General features: G+C 36.5%; 2 pseudogenes; both read left to right on the forward strand.

Moving 5' to 3' along the window:
- Positions 1-869: 869 nt before the first annotated feature.
- LOC125467999 lies at positions 870-7248 on the forward strand (annotated as a pseudogene).
- A 6410-nt stretch (positions 7249-13658) lies between these two features.
- Positions 13659-18925, forward strand: LOC125479229 (annotated as a pseudogene).
- The last annotated feature ends 256 nt before the right edge of the window (positions 18926-19181 follow it).

Below are 19181 nucleotides of genomic sequence, written 5' to 3' on the forward strand. Positions count from 1 at the left end.
TCGTCTGATTAAGAAAGTCCATTCAGCTATTTGAACCACACATACAAGGATTTCGGATTGTATGAAGGGCAACAAACTCCATCTACTACTTGTCATTCGTCTCCGGACATAGTTCCAATATCTCAGCTTGCTATCCCTAATTAATCAAGAAAACAATATTAAGTGGTAAAGAAAAAGAAACAGAAAAGAGTGGCCTAGAATAACCTATTTATATAAGTTGATTATTCAATTCTAATTTGAACCACATATCACGTAGATTCAAAATTTCTGAGCTCTCTGTCCAGCTTTACATTCATTTAATTCTTTATTATTAAAACAATTCAAATACGTAGATATGAGCATAGCCACATTCTGTAGAGTGAATGTTCCCCTATGCACTCAATTTCAAATTTTCTTTCACAATTTACATTAGTTTAAAGATAAAAACAATTCAAAGTCTATTCTGTATTATACGAAGTCAGTTTTGCATTAGATTATATATAGGTAGTTCCCGTCAATTAAATTTCTATATCCGTAATTTTAAATTCTAGTTGGCTGCTTTCAATGTAGCGTAATCAAGACTTAAGAGGAGTATGCTTCAACTTTGAATTAAGTGGTGGAATCTACGACTATTTCCCATTTAGGCGTATTAAACTACAAATAATGCTTATGTCTTTACATGTAAGAAGTTATTCATCTTAGTTTATTTGCAAATTACAGTTTAACACATACAAAAAAATAATTCAAACTATAATTTGTTTGCTGAATTACCAAAAGACAACAACAATAGGAATGAGTATAAGAAGGATACCAGAAATGAGTACGAAAAAATTTATTGGATGAATGCACACACTCCACATAATAGTCGAGACTCATGCTACTACGGTCTGTCCACAGAGAGAGTACCACAAAGTCAATAATAATTAGTTTAATTTCCCATATAATATTGTTAATTCAATGTACATATCTTAATTTTCATATTATATGGTTACGTATTTGTTCTGCCCGTATAGATTGGGTCATGGCGACGACGACCGGCTGATTCTTTGAGGATTTTCCAGGGACATTTCATTTGTGATTTTCCTGGTACTTTTCATGTGTACCTACTCTGCATATTCATATATTTATATATGCTTCAGCTTCACAAATAGAAGTGTCTTGCAACTTAAGAAAGCACTTGTTCAAATAAGCATGGGTACCGTCAAGAAACTTTGTATGGTCGTTTTATGCTTTCTCTTCCTTTTGTCATGGATTTTCAATGTGGCGGCGGTTGCGGCGGTGGAAAACACAACTATCCAAGTGAATGTGGGTGTTGTTGTTGACCTCGATCAACCCAATCAGAGCGGGAAGATGTATTTGAGTTGCATAAAAATGGCCATCGACGACTTCTATACATCTCATGCTCACTTCAAGACCAGGCTTGTTTTGAACACTAGGGACTCCAAGCAATCTGTTGTTGGTGCAGCTGCTGCAGGTTCTCTCTCTCTGTCTCTCTCTCTCTTTCTCTTTCTCATATGATGATGTCCTATTATAATGGATGATACATGCCTAGAGTGTGCTATATATGAATTTGTTTAAATAAGAGACTTTTAGATTCAAGTCTAAAAACATAGAGTGTTTTTAGGGGTGAATCCAATTATCTAATTATATGTTTTTATTTCTTTTATACTTATACTCATTTTATATTTTCTAAAAATATTAAAAATCAATTAAAATCTTCTAATATTATGTATTTTCCAACTCCAAAATATCTAATCAATATCTTATAACAAAAAAAACTAATATACTGTCACATCCCAGACCGGTTCCGTTGTAGCACAATATTGTCCGCTTTGGGCCCCGACCACACCCTCATAGTTTTGTTTCTGGGAACTCAGACGAGATCTTCCCAGTGGGTCACCCATCCTAGGATTGCTCTCGTCCGAACTTGCTTAACTTCGGAGTTCCGATGGAATCCGAAGTCAGTGAGTCCTCAAAAAGCCTTGTGCTATATGGAGGTGGACATGTACATATAAAGCACATCACCCCCTCTTCATTGGTCGCCCGAACTCGCTTAACTTCGGAGTTCCGATGGAATCTGAAGCCAATGAGTCCCCAAAAAGCCTCGTGCTATATGGAGGTGAGCATGTACATATAAAGCACATCACCCCCTCTCTATTGGTCGATGTGGGATGTTACAATCCACCCCCTTTAGGGGCCCGATGTCTTCGTCGGCACACTCACACCAAACGACAGAATGGCTCTGATACCATTCTGTCACATCCAAACCGGTTCTACCGTAGCACGATATTGTTCGCTTTGGGCCCCAACCACGCCCTCACGTTTTTTGCCGTAGCACGATATTGTCCGCTTTGGGCCCCGACCACGTCCTCACGATTTTGTTTCTGGGAACTCAGACGAGAACTTCCTAGTGGGTCACCCATCCTAGGATTGCTCTCGCCTGAACTCGATTAACTTCGGAGTTCCGATGAAATCCGAAGCCAGTGAGTTCCCAAAATGTCTCGTGTTATATGGAGGTGGGCATGTACATATAAGGCACATCGCCCTCTCTCCATTGGTCGATGTGAGATGTTATATATACTAACATAAATCTATCTACAAAACATTATACCCTAACTCAAGTAATAAATGTATGAATGTATATTATACCTATAACTGAGATATGAAACCTAACTAAAAGGTAGGAAAAAAAATACTTACAAACAAGACAATTAATCTATGACAGGATGTTTATAAAAAAGAATATGTCATATAGGTAGATAAAATACAATTAACCTGCAATATAGGTTGATTATAAAAATTAAAAATAAAATCTACAAATGGAGTTTAAAGCAGGAGGAAGAACAAAGAAATAACAAAAAAATAAAATAAAAAGAAATAATTAAAGAGATAATTACGAAGAAATTTGATTTTTATAATAATTCTTATCATTGAAGAGATAATTATTGATAATTAAATAATTAAATTTAAGAAATTGGACTTATTTTAATAAATTGGATTATTCTTACTGTTGACTAAAAAATTGGACTTATATCAAGTTTCCCCCTTAAATAATCAATGTAACAATTAAAGGTTCGTTTGGAAATACTTTTAAAATGGCTGAAACCATTTTGGTGAAAATATTTTTGAAACCAATGTTTAATAAAAATATGAGTGGATCTTGAAAAAACACTTTTTTGCAAGAAGCACATATCTGATATTTCTTTTGAAAAATTTGGAACCCAAAATCAATTTTACCAAAAATGTTTTCAGTCATTTTAAAAACATTTTTAAATGAATTCTAACAACTTATGTCAAGGGTGTGTCTGTAAGTGCAACGTGCAAAACCCTACAATTTTCAACCACACATGTTTAATACAAGGGGATGTGAGCAAGAGGGGAAAACGGTACGATTTTCAGTTTTGTCTTTTAATTATAAGGAAAACTAATGAAAAAAGCTTAACAATTTTGAGTTTTAACGATAAAGACAAAATAAAGGGTAAAGTAAATAATATCAAGGTTGACTTTTTAGTATAAAATGCGGTTTTTCGTTAAAATAAACACTACCATGAATTTTTCGTTAAAGTTCCTTTAATTATATTCATCAAACAGTGTTAGGCAGCTGGTCCGTCAAGCTTTATAAATTCTTCAATGACCAACCAAAATGTTGTCTCTTTGTGGATCGGGGTATTAGAGAATATTGACATCGTTTCGTATAATCTGATCATACTTAACTATGCAATTCATAAAGATTTAACCATTTTAACTAGAAAAAGAATGTCTAATATCTGTTGAGAGTTGATGGTGTGTGGAGAGTTTGTCCCACATTGGTGACGAACAAGTCTAACTAAGCGCTTATATGATCTTAAGCTATTTCTTATATAGCCAATTGATTTTATGAGGGAACCCTAATTTCATCATGATATTCAGAGCAAGTTGTCCCTGAAAGCCCAAAGGGCCACACGTGTTCATGCATCACACACATGTTGTTCATGTGTAGACTTGAAAATCAGTTACACGTGCAAGGGGGTGTTGAGAGTTAATGGTGTACAAGTCTAGCTAAGGGGGCTTATATGATTTTGGGTTATTCTCCACACTGCCAATTGATTTTATGGTGGAACCCTAATTTCAGTCAATATCATCAAATTAGTCAATCACACTAATCAATTTTTTTTTTTTTATTGGGACACAGCTCTAGACCTGATAAAGAAAGTAGAAGTGCAAGCAATCCTGGGGCCAGTGACATCAATGCAGGCTAGCTTTGTTGTTAATCTTGGAGACCAAGCTCATGTGCCCATTTTATCATTTTCTGCAACAAGCCCCTCTCTTACTTCACTCCAAAGTCCTTACTTCTTCCGAATCACACAAACCGACTCTCACCAAGTGAAAGCCATAAGTGCCATTATTAAAAATTTCGGATGGAGACAAGTTGTGCCAATTTATGTAGACAATACGTACGGCGAGGGAGTCATACCCTTTTTAATTGATGCATTGCAAGAGGTTGATACTCATGTCCCTTATCGGAGTGTCATTCCCGCATCAGCTACAGATGTACAAATTGAAAAAGAGCTTCACAAGTTAATGACAATGCAAACTAGAGTCTTCATTGTGCACATGTTGCCCAATCTTTGCACTAAGCTATTTGCCAAGGCAAAAGAGGTAGGAATGATGAGAAAAGGATATGTTTGGATCATGACCAACGGGGTAGGAAATCGTTTATGGTCAATCCCTCCGCCAGATCTGAATTCAATGCAAGGGGTATTAGGTGTGGAAACTGACATTCCAAGAACAGAGAAGCTTAAAAATTTCAAAATGCGGTGGAAAAGACGATTCCAACAAGACAATCCAGCCATCATCGATGTTGATGTCGATGCATTTGGATTTCGGGCTTATGATGCAGCTTTTGCACTAGCCTTTGCAGTAGAAGAAGTTGGGTTTAATACAAACTCTGATTTTCAAAAGAGGAATGATTCCGTCAACTCAACAGATCTTGATACGTTTGAGGTGTCTCAATATGGTCTAAAACTTTCACAAGCCATATCTAATACTTCATTCAAAGGTATAGCTGGTGACTTCAGGCTTGACGATGGGCAACTTCAGGCATCGAATTTTAAGATAGTTAATGTAAATGGTGATGGAGTAAGAACTATTGCATTTTGGACACCGGAAAATGGTATGGTAAAGACACTGAATTCAGCAAACACAAGCAAACTTTCAACTTCCAAGTGCAATCTTTCACCAATTATATGGCCTGGAGATTCTCTCTCTGTTCCCAAGGGATGGGAGATCCCAACAAATGACAAGAAGCTGAGAATTGGAGTTCCTGTAAAAATTGGTTTTAGTGAGTTTGTTAAGGTAACCAAGAACCCTAGCACTAACACAACGGAAGTCACTGGGTTCAGCATTGATGTCTTTGAGGCTGCAGTTGAAGTACTACCATACGCTCTTCCTTTCGAGTTCATTCCCTATGAGAATTGTAATGGAACAATGGCTGGCACTTACAATGATTTGGTCTATCAAGTATATCTTGAGGTAAACTTATATGTCACAATAAAAATATCAGAACTGATTTCATTTTGGACCCGCATTTTATATTTTTCTCTGTTTACATCTTCTGTTGACAGAAATTTGATGCTGTGGTGGGAGATACCACGATTAGGGCAAACAGGTCTTTGTACGTGGACTTTACGATGCCCTACACAGAATCGGGGGTAGTAATGGTTGTGCCAATCAGAGACACCAGGAGCAAAAATGCATGGGTTTTCTTGAAGCCTTTGACATGGGACTTGTGGCTTACGACTTTTTGTTTCTTCATCTTCATTGGTTTCGTCGTCTGGGTACTTGAACATCAAATTAATGAAGACTTTCGCGGCCCTCCCTCACATCAAGTTGGCACAAGCTTTTGGTTCGCCTTCTCCACCGTGGTGTTTTCGCATAGTAATTATCGATCTCTTTACTAGCTAATTTCAAAATAAGAAATCTTAATGGCATTCACTTATTTTTGGTACATTTTTTTTTAAAACCACTTTTACAGGGGAGAGAGTGGTTAGCAACTTGGCCAGATTCTTGATGATTATATGGGTGTTTGTTGTGCTAGTTTTGACACAAAGCTACACAGCTAATCTAGCATCGCTATTAACAGTTGAACAACTCCAACCAATAGTCACGAATATAGAGGATATACGAAGAAATGGGGACAATGTTGGATGCTTAAAGAATAGCTTTGTTTGCGAACTCTTGATGAAACAAATCGGTTTCCATGAGTCCAAGCTTAAGGGTATGAATTCCGTGGAAGAATGCGATGATGCTCTTTCAAAAGGGAGTGGAAAGGGTGGTATTGCAGCTGTTGTTGATGAAACCCCAAATATGAAGCTATTCATTGCGAAATACTGTTCCAAATATACCATGATTGGTCCAATCTTCAAAACTGATGGCTATGGCTTTGTAAGATTTCTCTCCTTTATACATAAGGAAATGATTTAGAGCACCTTTTTTCTCCTTATGCATACCACTGTTTACTTTTGCGCCTTGATATATTCAACACAAATATCATAATTAAACATGATGCATGAGGAGAAAATGTGGGCACGGAAATCATTTTCCTTGTACATATATGTAGACATCTCCACACATGCATTTATAAAAACGTGACATCTTTGTATTACACGTTAATTGGCAGGTGCTTCCAAAGCGTTCTCCTCTTGTACCCGATATTTCACAAGCAGTCCTAAGGCATAACGGAAGGAGAGAAGATCATGAAAATTGAGAGCAAATGGTTCGGTCAAGAAAGCAATTGTGAAGATAACTCCAGGACTCCAAGATCTCAAGCAACAGTCTTGGTCTTGAAAGCTTTTGGGGCCTATTCCTAATTGCCGGGGCGGCTTCAATTCTAGCTCTCATCATATTCGTAGCTTGCTTCTTTTACAAGCATAGGCATGTCTTGGAGCAGCCTGATTCCAGAACTTCTTCGAGATGGAGAAGGGTTCGAGCCATGATTGAAATTTTCAACGAAAAAGACCTCAACTCCCATACTTTTAAAAGCCGTCAACAAGAAGAAGGAATTGCGGGGGTTGGAGAAGAAGTTAAGGCCTCACCTAATAGGAACTGGCCTGAAAGTCCATTCAGCTATGCAAACGACACTGATAATGTTTTCGGATTCTACGAAGGGCAACAAACGCCATCTACTACTAGTCATGCGTCGCCGGAGATGGTGCATTGAGCTTACTATGTAACAGGTAGAAAACAATTAACAGATTCAGTGAAATAAAAGAAGGGATAGTTTGGCCTACACATAATTTGAAAAAAATACTAAAATAATAATGAGTGCTATTATTGACAGTCCAAAATAGTAAACATACACTCCTCTTGTAAAGAATTGTAAGAGAAAATAACACTAGAAAAAAAATGACAGTTGAACCTGTGCTAACGCTTGCATAATTGAGAAAACTATCTTCATAAATATGATTGCATTAATGATTATATGCCGCATATATGATGTATTTTATAGCTAGCTAGGAGTATGTCTGGACTACAGGTATATACGCCAATGATATAAGTGGAGAGAACACTTAATAAAAAAATTCCCTCCACTCCTACATTAAAAAATCTCTTGCTAGTTAGGACTTTCAAATTCTAGACCCTCGCAATTAATCTCTGTATAAATAATTTTCTTTGGACAATTAATTGAACATATGCAATCAGTCTTCACCTACTTTTATTTGTGGATCGAAAAACTCACAGGAAACCAAACAGCCGAATGCTAATTTTCTGCACATAATTTGAATCTTCTAGCTACACGCACAGTACTAATTTAGTGATCATATTCGTCCCTCAATTTATCTTGAGACAACCACCCTAGCTCAATAATCTGCAAAGAAGTGCACCTGTTACACACACGGACATCATGAGCAGCTTGGGCCAATGCCAGTTCGAGGGATCTAACATCTGGCCCACTTCCATTATTTGCACTGAGTTTGAAGGTTCTGTGGCTCAAGCACTACTGGCATGATAGGATCAGAGGTCGACCTAACCGGAAAGGAAATTACAGGAAAGGAAAATACAAGAAAAGTAGAAGAAATTAAAATAAATTCATATCGTTTCATTCGTAGTCATCTTTACATTAGAACATCTAAGGATAGTAGAGTTGATATGTAGATAAGCCTAATGGTATTACGTATATAATGGGTCTAATTGATAACAATAACAATAGGTGATCCAATTGGTCCTAACAGAAGCCCAGTAGCTTAGAGTCGCATCAATCTTACCTTTTAACACGAGGCTTGTCCTCAAGCCTCTCAAGACTCAAACCGAGAAAGAAGCATGAAGCAGTCTGGGAAAGAAAGCAGCCAAATTTTCAAACCGTGTACCATACACATCTCCAGTCTTAACTTCTGTATGGTCTTTAATCCCGAACCATGTTCTTCCAAAACATCTCCATTGTGGTCTCCCAAAAGACAAATATCAGTAACAGATATCCTGCCAAAATGATTCATAAAATAGTTGGAGCACACTGATCTTGACAGCGTTGAGTAAGTGAACTATTGGCCTTGTGCATCACCAACCACCAACTTCTATAGTAGATAGATTGAATTAAAGATGGCAAGAGATAGAGTAAGATGTACCAATTGCACCCATTTCATAGCATTCAGCATCTCAGGTGACTGAGGATATCCACTAAATTTCTTGTCAATTTGGGCTTGCTTGATTGGCTCCATAAAAATCAACTCATGTTGTGCAGACTCCAACAGTTTGATCTCTTCCAATAGTCTCAGCCTTGGAAGCTTTTGGGGCCTCTTTCTCATTTCTATCGGTTTTTCAATAGTAGTTCTGCTCATATTTGCTGCCATGTTTTTGTCTGGAGAACTTGAGGATATCTCGGTGAAACTAAACCAGCTTGGTCCAGAAGCCTCATTGTGGAGTAGAACTCGTGTCATTTTAGGAAAATACGACGAATGGGACTCTAAGTCGTTTACTTCTGGAACGTCCGGTAATCAATCAAGATCCTGTTTAGGACCATTAGTAGAAGTAGACCCAGTAGAACTATTAAACCCAGATTGATTGAAACTATTATTGCCTTTGTATCAATTCCCAAAATATGGCCTTGTGAAATTGTTTCCAGAGGCATATCTGTTAGAATTATAGGACCCTCTGTTCTGAGAAGAGTAGGGCCTTTGATTTGAACTTCCTTGATAACTGCCAAATCCCATGTTTGAGCTGTCCCCTTGATATCTTCCATGACCTCCATTACTCCTTGAATTAGAGCTTTCACCACGTACATACATTGCAGACATAGAATTAGTTAAAGAAGAAATTCTGGATTCATTAGCCAATTCTGCACTTAACAACTGTGCTCCAAAATCCTTCATAGAAATCGATGTCTCTCTTGCCAAGATCACAGTTCTTATCATATCAAACTCTTGTGGTAATCCTGTCAACGCAGCTATAATCAGATCATTATCTGAAACTTTTTCCCCTGCAGAAACAAGTTGATCTTGAATAGACTTCAATCGCATTAAGAACTTATCAACTGAATCTACTCCCTTCAGTGCAGTGTAGAACTCAGTCTTTAACTGATTAATGCTTGCAACAAACACCGAAACAAATCTATCTTGCAAGTATGTCCATGCTTCTTGAGGAGTTTTACAACCAATAATGTGTTCCATTGCATCATCAGATAAAGTTGCCATTAACAGACTAAGCAATGCCATATCCTTTTTAACCCAGCTTTTATATGCATCAGTGATCTCCTTCGTAACACCCGTTTCAGTATGCATAACAAATTTTGGTGGACAGGGATTCTCACTAGTAAAGAAATCAACAGATCATATCCACGCAAAACAGATTGGAATTGATAGGACCATTTTACAAAATTATCATCCTGAAGCTGCACAGTCAACATTCCCAGAAGCCCTTCAATTTTCAGTGTTTTCTGATATAATTGCTTCACAAATCACACAAGATTGATACAATGCCTTTCTAAGAACAGAATACTTTCAAGAATCAAGAAATGAAATCTCCAAAACGATCAACCAATTAATCAACAAAGATACCCCACTCAATCTTTCAATCAACAACTATTTTCAACAATTCTTTACTACTGGCATCGGCCCTTCGTAGCAAGAAACTCAAAAAAATACTTCAATCAATTTCACTGAATGTACACACTTGGCATCGGCCTTATCAAACATTCTTCATCTCATACATCAATCATATCGTATCACAGCAAGACATGGCTTCAGCCTTCAATCAATTACTCACGAAAATCAGATCAAAATTCTACTCGGACAATATCGCAAACACCTTATATGCGAAAACAGGAACAAATATGAACACATAGAACCTGATAGTCGTCTGCGCCAGCAATTCAGAAAACACCATAGAAATCCCAGCACTTGCAGAAAATTACAGCGGAAGAATCATCACATCGTTCCTCGGCGATGATACCATATTAACAGCACCAAGAAAGCAGAAGAAATGAAGGTTTACAAGAAATGCAGAAGCACAGAAATGTAAAGAATGAAAGTATCGAAGAGAGAGAAGCAATGAGAGAGAAAGTAGATTGTGTTCAGAAGGAATGAATTCGATACAAATACAATCTGCTAGCCTTGTATTTATAGGCTATTGTTTCTTACTCATTACACTACTAACCATCCTAACTAACTTTCTATGCTCACCATCTTATTTAGTGTGCCTACTTACTACACGAATCTCGAAATTCAAACTTATTTAACGGTAATAAATAAGGTACTAAACATACACTACATTAAATGGTGTTGAACAAAAATGCTTCCATCTCTCTAACTTCTTTTAACTTATTTGTGCTGACTTAGCAGCTGAGATGTCCTCCTTTCCTTTCAGCCAATAGGTTTGACACATAAAATAACTTACCATAAAGAAAGTTGAGGTTCCATCGTAAAACTAATTGGCAAATGAGGAGTAACCTAATTCCTTATAAACCCTTACAAATTCTCTCATCTTGTTAATGAATAGATTCATTCTCAACAGAACCTCCCTTTCATAATGACGCTTCATATATATGTATTAACTTTTGACCCCTAATAGAGACGACGAGACTGACATGTTTTAACAATTTGACTGCACTTACATGATTGGTTAAAAAGATACAAATACTAGTATTTTAAAGTCTTCCAGTACACTGCAACTATGCTGCTATAGATCTTATTAATTAAGTAAGCTTACAATGCTGAAATTTCACAAGAATTATTGATAAATTACTAGAAGAACATAAAATGCCTGAAAACAATCAAAGGACTTTAAACCTTTGTAAAGCTGGGGTCAGATTCAGAAATTTTGATTCTGCATTGAACCGGCCCCCGCCACCGCAAATGCCTCATGAGAAATTTGGGGAGCTGAAATTCATCTTTGAAACCACCGTGGATCTGATTGAATAGGTCCATTGTTGTTTTAGAGGCAAATGACGCCCCCATTGCCATCATGGCTGGGCTGGCTCTTGAAGGAAACAAAATTAGTATCTCCTCCACCATAATTTTCAATTAAACATTTGTGACATTTTAATTTTTTTCTATATATATTGAAAATCCACAACGTGTGACATATATGACGGTACAAGGATCCTAAAAAATATGAGCGTAAAAATTAATACTACGCATATTTCTCAATTGCTAATCGCAATGAAAAAATTTTTTAACCACTTTTTAGAAGTGTCCGTCTCTAAATGTTTGAGGGGATGGGGATGCCATAGGTTCAATGGAAAAAACAAGTTATTGATTAATTCATGCTAGTACTATTCGACTTATGCTCCTCCCTATATGGTGATCGTAGAGATTAGTAAATGATTGCAACAGGTTGTGACGATGAGCTTTGGTACTTAATTAATCCATAGCCTGTGTGGAATCAAGACCTCTTCCGATGAAAATTTTAGTCTTAACTTCCTATGAAACTACATGAACTATGAAAACAAAAAAAAATTCTGACTTAAATTGTGGCTTGCCTAAACTTGACTTTGCACAGCATTTGTTTAGTATCCGCCCCCACAATGCTGGGAAAGTTCTTGAGTTTAAGGGCTGGTTTGGTATTGCTTAAATTATTAATTTGACACCATCAGGAAGTCATATATGACGTTCTAAGACAAAGTCGTAAGGCATATGCTTGAGCCTTTTGGGTCAAGAATGTATGCTACATCCTTGAACTTTGAATCAAGTGGTGGATTCATTAGACTTAAGAAAAAAAGTAAGTTTGTACCTCATTTAAAATCTTTGAAATTTTCATATGAATACTCCATTCCTTGAAGATAACTTTCCTTTTGGAGTCATTTGCAATGCATCTTCCTTTTTTCTAAACTTCGGCGGTACGAGGGGAAGTTTTACATTCCAAACTCCCAACCATACACATGACAAGATAATTGGTGGATGTAATCTAGATGTCCCTTCTATAAACATACAATTAACATTTTTTATTAGGAAAGTCCATTTAGCTATTTGAACCACACAGATAAAGATTTCGGATTGTATGAAGGGCAACAAACGCCATCTAGTACTTGTCATTCGTCTCCGAAGAGATGGTTCCAATATCTCAGCTTGTTATCCCTAATTAATCATGAAAACAAATAATATTAAGTGGTAAAGAAAAAGAAATAGAAAAGAGTGTCCTAGAATAACTTGTTTATATAAGTTGATTATTCAATTCTAATCTGAACCACATATCACGTAGAATCAAAATTTTTGAACCTCACCGTCCACCCTTACATTCATTTAATTCTTTATTATTAAAACAATTCAAATATGTAGATATAACCGTAGTCATATTCAGTAGAGCGAATGCTCCCCTATGCTCTCAATTTTGAATTTTCTTTCACAATTTAGATTAATTTAAGGGAAAATTAAAGAAAATGGCTTGAAAACTTTGAGTTTTAATGAAAATAACAAAATAAATGGTAAAGTGAATAGTACCAGAATTGAGTTTTTAGAGTAAAAATGTGGTTTTCGTTAAAGTGAACAATACTGGGAGCATTTTGTTAAAATTCCCTTAATTTAAAGATAAAAACAATTCAAAGGCTATTCCTTTATTATACGAAGTCAAGTTTTTCATTAGATTGTATATAGGTCATCCGTAATTTAAATTCTAGTTGGCTGCTTTCAATGTAGCGTGGTCAAGACTCAAGAGGAGTATGCTTCAACTTTGAATTAATTAAGTGGTGGAATCTAAGACTATTTCCCATTTAGGCATATTAAACTACAATTAATGTTTATGCCTTTACACGTAAGAAGTCATTCATCTTAATCTATTTGCAAATAACAGTTTAACACATAAAAAACAATAATTCAAAGATTTGTCTGCTGAATTACCAAAAGACGACAACGATAGGAATGAGTAAAAGAAGGAGAACAGAAATGAGTACGAAAAAATTTATTGGATGAATGCACACACTCCACATAATAGTCGAGACTCATGCTACACGGTTTGTCCACAGAGAGAGTACAGCAAAGTCAATAATAATTAGTTTAATTTCCCATATAATATTGTTAATTCAATGTACGTATCTTAATTTTCATAGTATATAGTTACATATTTGTTCTTGCCGTATAGATTGGGTCATGGCGACGACGACCGGCTGATTCTTTGAGGATTTTCCAGGGACTTTTCATGTGTGATTTTCCAGGTGCTTTTCATGTGTACCTACTCTGCATATTCATACATTTATATATGCTTCAGCTTCACAAATAGAAGTGTCTTGCAACTTAAGAAAGCACTTGTTCAAATAAACATGGGTACCGTCAAGAAACTTTGTATGGTCTTTTTATGCTTTCTCTTCTTCTTGTCATGGATTTTCAATGTGGCAGCGGTTGCGGCGGTGGAAAACACAACTATCCAGGTGAATGTGGGTGTTGTTGTTGACTTCGATCAACCCAGTCAGAGCGGGAAGATGTATTTGAGTTGCATCAAAATGGCCATCGAGGACTTCTATGCATCTCATGCTCACTTCAAGACCAGGCTTGTTTTGAACAATAGGGACTCCAAGCAATCTGTTGTTGGTGCAGCCGCTGCAGGTTCTCTCTCTCTCTCTCTCTCTCATGATGATGTCCTATTATAATGGATGATACATGCCTAGAGTGTGCTATATATGAATTTGTTTAAATAAGAGGCTTTTAGAACCAAGTCCAAAAATATAGAGTGTTTTTAGGGGGTGAGTTCAATTATCTAATTATATGTTTTAATTTCTTTTATACTCATACTCATTTTATATTTTCTAAAAATATTAAAAAACAATAAAAATCTTCTAATGTAAAGCATTTTCCGACCATCTCCAGCAACCACTGATCTTCCAAATGGTATAATTTTATCGTACACTTTCCTATCTTCATTTTGATATATTATGGGTTGAATTTGGTTAAAAAACGATTAAGTTACGAAGTTTTGAAAATTGCCCAAACTTCCGGCTAAGAGCTTCCAAATAGGTATAATTTTATTGTACACTTTCCTATCTTCATTTTGATATATTATGGGTCGAATTTGGTTAAGAAACGATTAAGTTACGAAGTTTTGAAAATTGCCCAATTATCTAATTATATGTTTTTATTTCTTTTATACTCATACTCATTTTATATTTTCTAAAAATATTAAAAAACAATAAAAATCTTCTAATGTAAAGCATTTTCCGACCATCTCCAACAACTACTGAGCTTACAAATAGGTATAATTTTATTGTACACTTTCCTATCTTCATTTTGATATATTATGGGTCGAATTTGGTTAAGAAACGATTAAGTTACGAAGTTTTGAAAATTGCCCAAACTTCTGGTCAAGAGCTTCGGGACATTTAATGGAGTTTTTAACAGAATGACCAAAATGATGGATGGTGGACAATCTCAAGGACCATTTCTATTGATTTTCAATCTCAGGGACCAAATTGATGTGTTATGCAATCTCAGGGATCATTGTGGCTATTTAGTTGGGAAAAACAGTATGATTATATACTAAAGAAGAATTCAAAAAAACTTTAATTTTAATGAAAAGTGACAAATAAAGGTGTAAATAATAGTACCAGAAAAGGTAAAAATGTGACTTTTTGTTAAAAATGAATAGTATCAAGAATGTTTTGTTAAAACTCTCTTAATTATATACTTCAAATCGTGTTAGGCAACTGGTCCTGTCAAGCTTTATAAATTCTTCAATGACCAACCAAAATGTTGTCTCTTTGTGGATTCGGGGTATTAGCGAATATTGACATCGTTTCGTATCATTTGATCATACTTAACTATGCAATTCATAAAGATTTAACCATTTTAATTGGAAAAAGAATGTCTAATATTTGTTGAGGTTGATGGTGTGTGGAGGGTTTGTCCCATATTGGTGACCGACAAGTCTAACTAAGCGCTTATATGATCTTACGCTATTTCTCATACAACCAATTGGTTTTACTGTTGAACCCCAATTTCATCATGATATTCAGAGCAGGTTGTCCCCGAAGGCCCAAAGGGCCACACGTGCAGGGACGTGTTGAGAGTTGATGGTGTGTGGAGAGTTTGTCCCACGTTGGTGAGAGACAAGTCTAGCTAAGGGGCTTATATGATCTTGAGCTATTCCCCATATTACCAATTGATTTTATGGTGGAACCCAATTTCATCAATATCATTAAATTAGTCAATCACACTAATCAAAATTTTTTTTTTATTGGGACACAGCTCTAGACCTGATAAGGAATGTAGAAGTGCAAGCAATCCTGGGGCCAGTGACATCAATGCAGGCTAGCTTTGTTGTTAATCTTGGAGACCAAGCTCATGTGCCCATTTTATCATTTTCTGCAACAAGCCCCTCTCTTACTTCACTCCAAAGCCCTTACTTCTTCCGAATCACACAAACCGACTCTCACCAAGTGAAAGCCATAAGTGCCATTGTTAAAAATTTCGGATGGAGACAAGTTGTGCCAATTTATGTAGACAATACGTACGGCGAGGGAGTCATACCCTTTTTAATTGATGCATTGCAAGAGGTTGATGCCCATGTCCCTTATCGGAGTGTCATTCCCTGCATTAGCTACAGATGTACAAATTGAAAAGGAGCTTCACAAGTTAATGACAATGCAAACTAGAGTCTTCGTTGTGCACATGTTGCCCAAACTTTGCACTAAGCTATTTGCCAAGGCAAAAGAGGTCGGAATGATGAGAAAAGGTTATGTTTGGATCATGACCAATGGGGTAGGAAATCGTTTATGGTCAATCCCTCCGGTAGTTCTGAATTCAATGCAAGGGGTATTAGGTGTGGAAATTGATGTTCCAAGAACAGAGGAGCTTAAAATTTTCAAAATGCGGTGGAAAAGACGGTTCCAACAAGACAATCCAGCCATCACCGATGTTGATGTCGATGTATTTGGATTTCGGGCCTATGACTGCAGCTTTTGCACTAGCCTTTGCAGTAGAAGAAGTTGGGTTTAATACAAACTCTGATTTTCGAAAGAGGAATGATTCCGTCAACTCAACAGATCTTGATACGTTTGAGGTGTCTCAATACGGTCTAAAACTTTCGCGAGCCATATCTAATACTTCATTCAAAGGTATAGCTGGTGACTTCAGGCTTGACGATGGGCAACTTCAGGCATCGAATTTTAAGATAGTTAATGTAAATGGTGATGGAGTAAGAACTATTGCATTTTGGACACCGGAAAATGGTATGTTAAAGACACTGAATTCAGCAAACACAAGCACACTTTCAACTTCAACTTCCAAGTGCAATCTTACAAGCATACTTTCAACTTCCAAGTGTAATCTTTCACCAATTATATGGCCTGGAGATTCTTTCTCTGTTCCCAAGGGATGGGAGATCCCAACAAATGACAAGAAGCTGAGAATTGGAGTTCCTGTAAAGCATGGTTTTGGTGAGTTTGTTAAGGTAACCAAGAACCCTAGCACTAACACAACGAAAGTCACTGGGTTCAGTATTGATGTCTTTGAGGCTGCTGTTGAAATACTACCATACGATCTTCCTTGCGAATTCATTCCCTTTGAGAATTCTGATGGAACAATGGCTGGCACTTACGATGATTTGATCTATCAAGTATATCTTGAGGTAAACTTATGTCACAATAAAAATATCGAAAACTCATTTCATTTTAGACCAGCATTATATATTTTTCTTTGGTTCTAACATATTCTATTGACAGAAATTTGATGCTGTGGTGGGAGATACAACGATTAGGGCAAACAGGTCTTTGTACGTGGACTTTACGATGCCATACACAGAATCGGATGTAGTAATGGTTGTGCCAATCAGAGACACTAGGAGCAAAAATGCATGGGTTTTCTTGAAGCCTTTGACATGGGATTTGTGGCTTACAACTTTTTGTTTCTTCATCTTCATTGGTTTCGTCATTTGGGTACTTGAACATGAAATTAATGAAGATTTTCATGGCCCTCCTTCATATCAAGTTGGCACAAGTTTTTGGATCTCCTTCTCCACCATGGTGTTTTCACATAGTAATTATCCGTCCCCTTCACTAGCTAATTTCAAAATAAGAAATCTTAATGGCATTCACTTATTTTGGTACACCTTTTTTAAACCACTTTTACAGGGGAGAGAGTGGTTAGCAACTTGGCCAGATTCTTGATGATTATATGGGTGTTTGTTGTGCTCGTTTTGACACAAAGCTACACAGCTAATCTAGCATCGCTATTAACAGTTGAACAACTCCAACCAACTGTCACGAATATAAAGGATATACTAAGAAAAGGGGAGAATGTTGGATGCTTAGATAATAGCTTTGTTTGCAAACTCTTGATGAAACAAATTGGTTTCCATGAGTCCAAGCTTAAGGCTATGAAAACCATGGAAGAATGTGATGAAGCTCTTTCGAAAGGGAGCGGAAAGGGTGGTATTGCGGCTGTTGTTGCTGGAACCCCAAATATGAAGCCTTTCGTTGCGAAATATTGTTCCAAATATACCATGATTGGTCCAATCTACAAAACTGATGGCTATGGCTTTGTAAGATTTCTTTCCTTTATACACACCTTTTTTGCTCCTTATGCACCAATGTTTATTTTTGCTCCTTGATTTATTCAACTCAACAACAATAACAAAGTCTTATCTCACTAAGTGCGGTTAGCTGTTGTTTATTCAACTCAAATGTCATAATTAAACTTGATGCATGAGGAGAAAATGTGTATGGAAATGATTTTCCATATACATATATGTAGAAATTTACACGCATTTATAAAATCGTGACTTCTTTGAGGTGATCACTTAATTGGCAGGTGTTTCCAAAGCGTTCTCCTCTTGTACCCGATATTTCACAAGCAGTCCTAAGCGTGACGGAAGGAGAGAAGATCATGAAAATTGAGAGAAAATGGTTCAGTCAAGAAAGCAATTGTGAAGATAAATCCATGACTCCAAGGCTCTCATGTAACATTCTTGGCCTTGAAAGTTTTTGGGGCCTATTCCTAATTGCCGGGGCGGCTTCAATTCTAGCTCTCATCATATTTGTAGCTTCCTTCTTTTACAAGCATAGGCATGTCTTGGAGCACTCCGATTCCAGAGCTTCTTCGAGTTGGATAAGGGTTCGAGCCATGATCGAAATTTTCAACGAAAAAGACCTAACCTCTCACACTTTTAAAAGCAGTCAACAACAAAATGGAATTAGTGGGGCTGTAGAAGAAGTTAAGGGATCACCTAATAGGAACTGGCCTGAAAGTCCATTCAGCTATGCAAATGACACCGATAAGGATTTCGGATTCTATGAAGAGCAACAAACGCCATTTACTACTGGTCATGGGTCGCCGGAGCTTACTATCACTGTTCAAGAAATGCATGGAGCTCAAGTAACAGCTCACGTTGAAAACAGTTAACAGATTCAGTGAAATAAAAGAAGGGATAGCTTGGTTGTATAAACAAGGACGGAGCCAGAAATTTCTTTCAGTGGGAGCAACCAAAAATAATTAAGAAAACCTTATTATAGTATAGTTATACACAATATGATATTAAAGATAGTTTCAAATGATGATGTATCATAATTCCAATATTACAAAAATTTCAATATTGTAGTGGAAAGTGGCAAAGTGATGAACAAAATATAAGTACATGGTAGGCGGGAGAGGGTTTTTTCGGTTTGATGACATAACAAGAGCATTATTGCTCATATAATATTTGATATGGAGTATAAATAGAATGAATGTATGTTGAATATTAGATTCATATATTTTCTTTGAAGATAACTCATATATATTATATAATTATAGCTTGTAACTAAACAAACA

Source organism: the organism of the source record quoted next, unplaced genomic scaffold (genome assembly GCF_019419815.1).
Source record: "Pyrus x bretschneideri cultivar Hongxiangsu unplaced genomic scaffold, Pyrus_bretschneideri_v1 Contig28, whole genome shotgun sequence".
In the NCBI taxonomy this organism is placed as follows: Eukaryota; Viridiplantae; Streptophyta; class Magnoliopsida; order Rosales; family Rosaceae; genus Pyrus; species Pyrus x bretschneideri.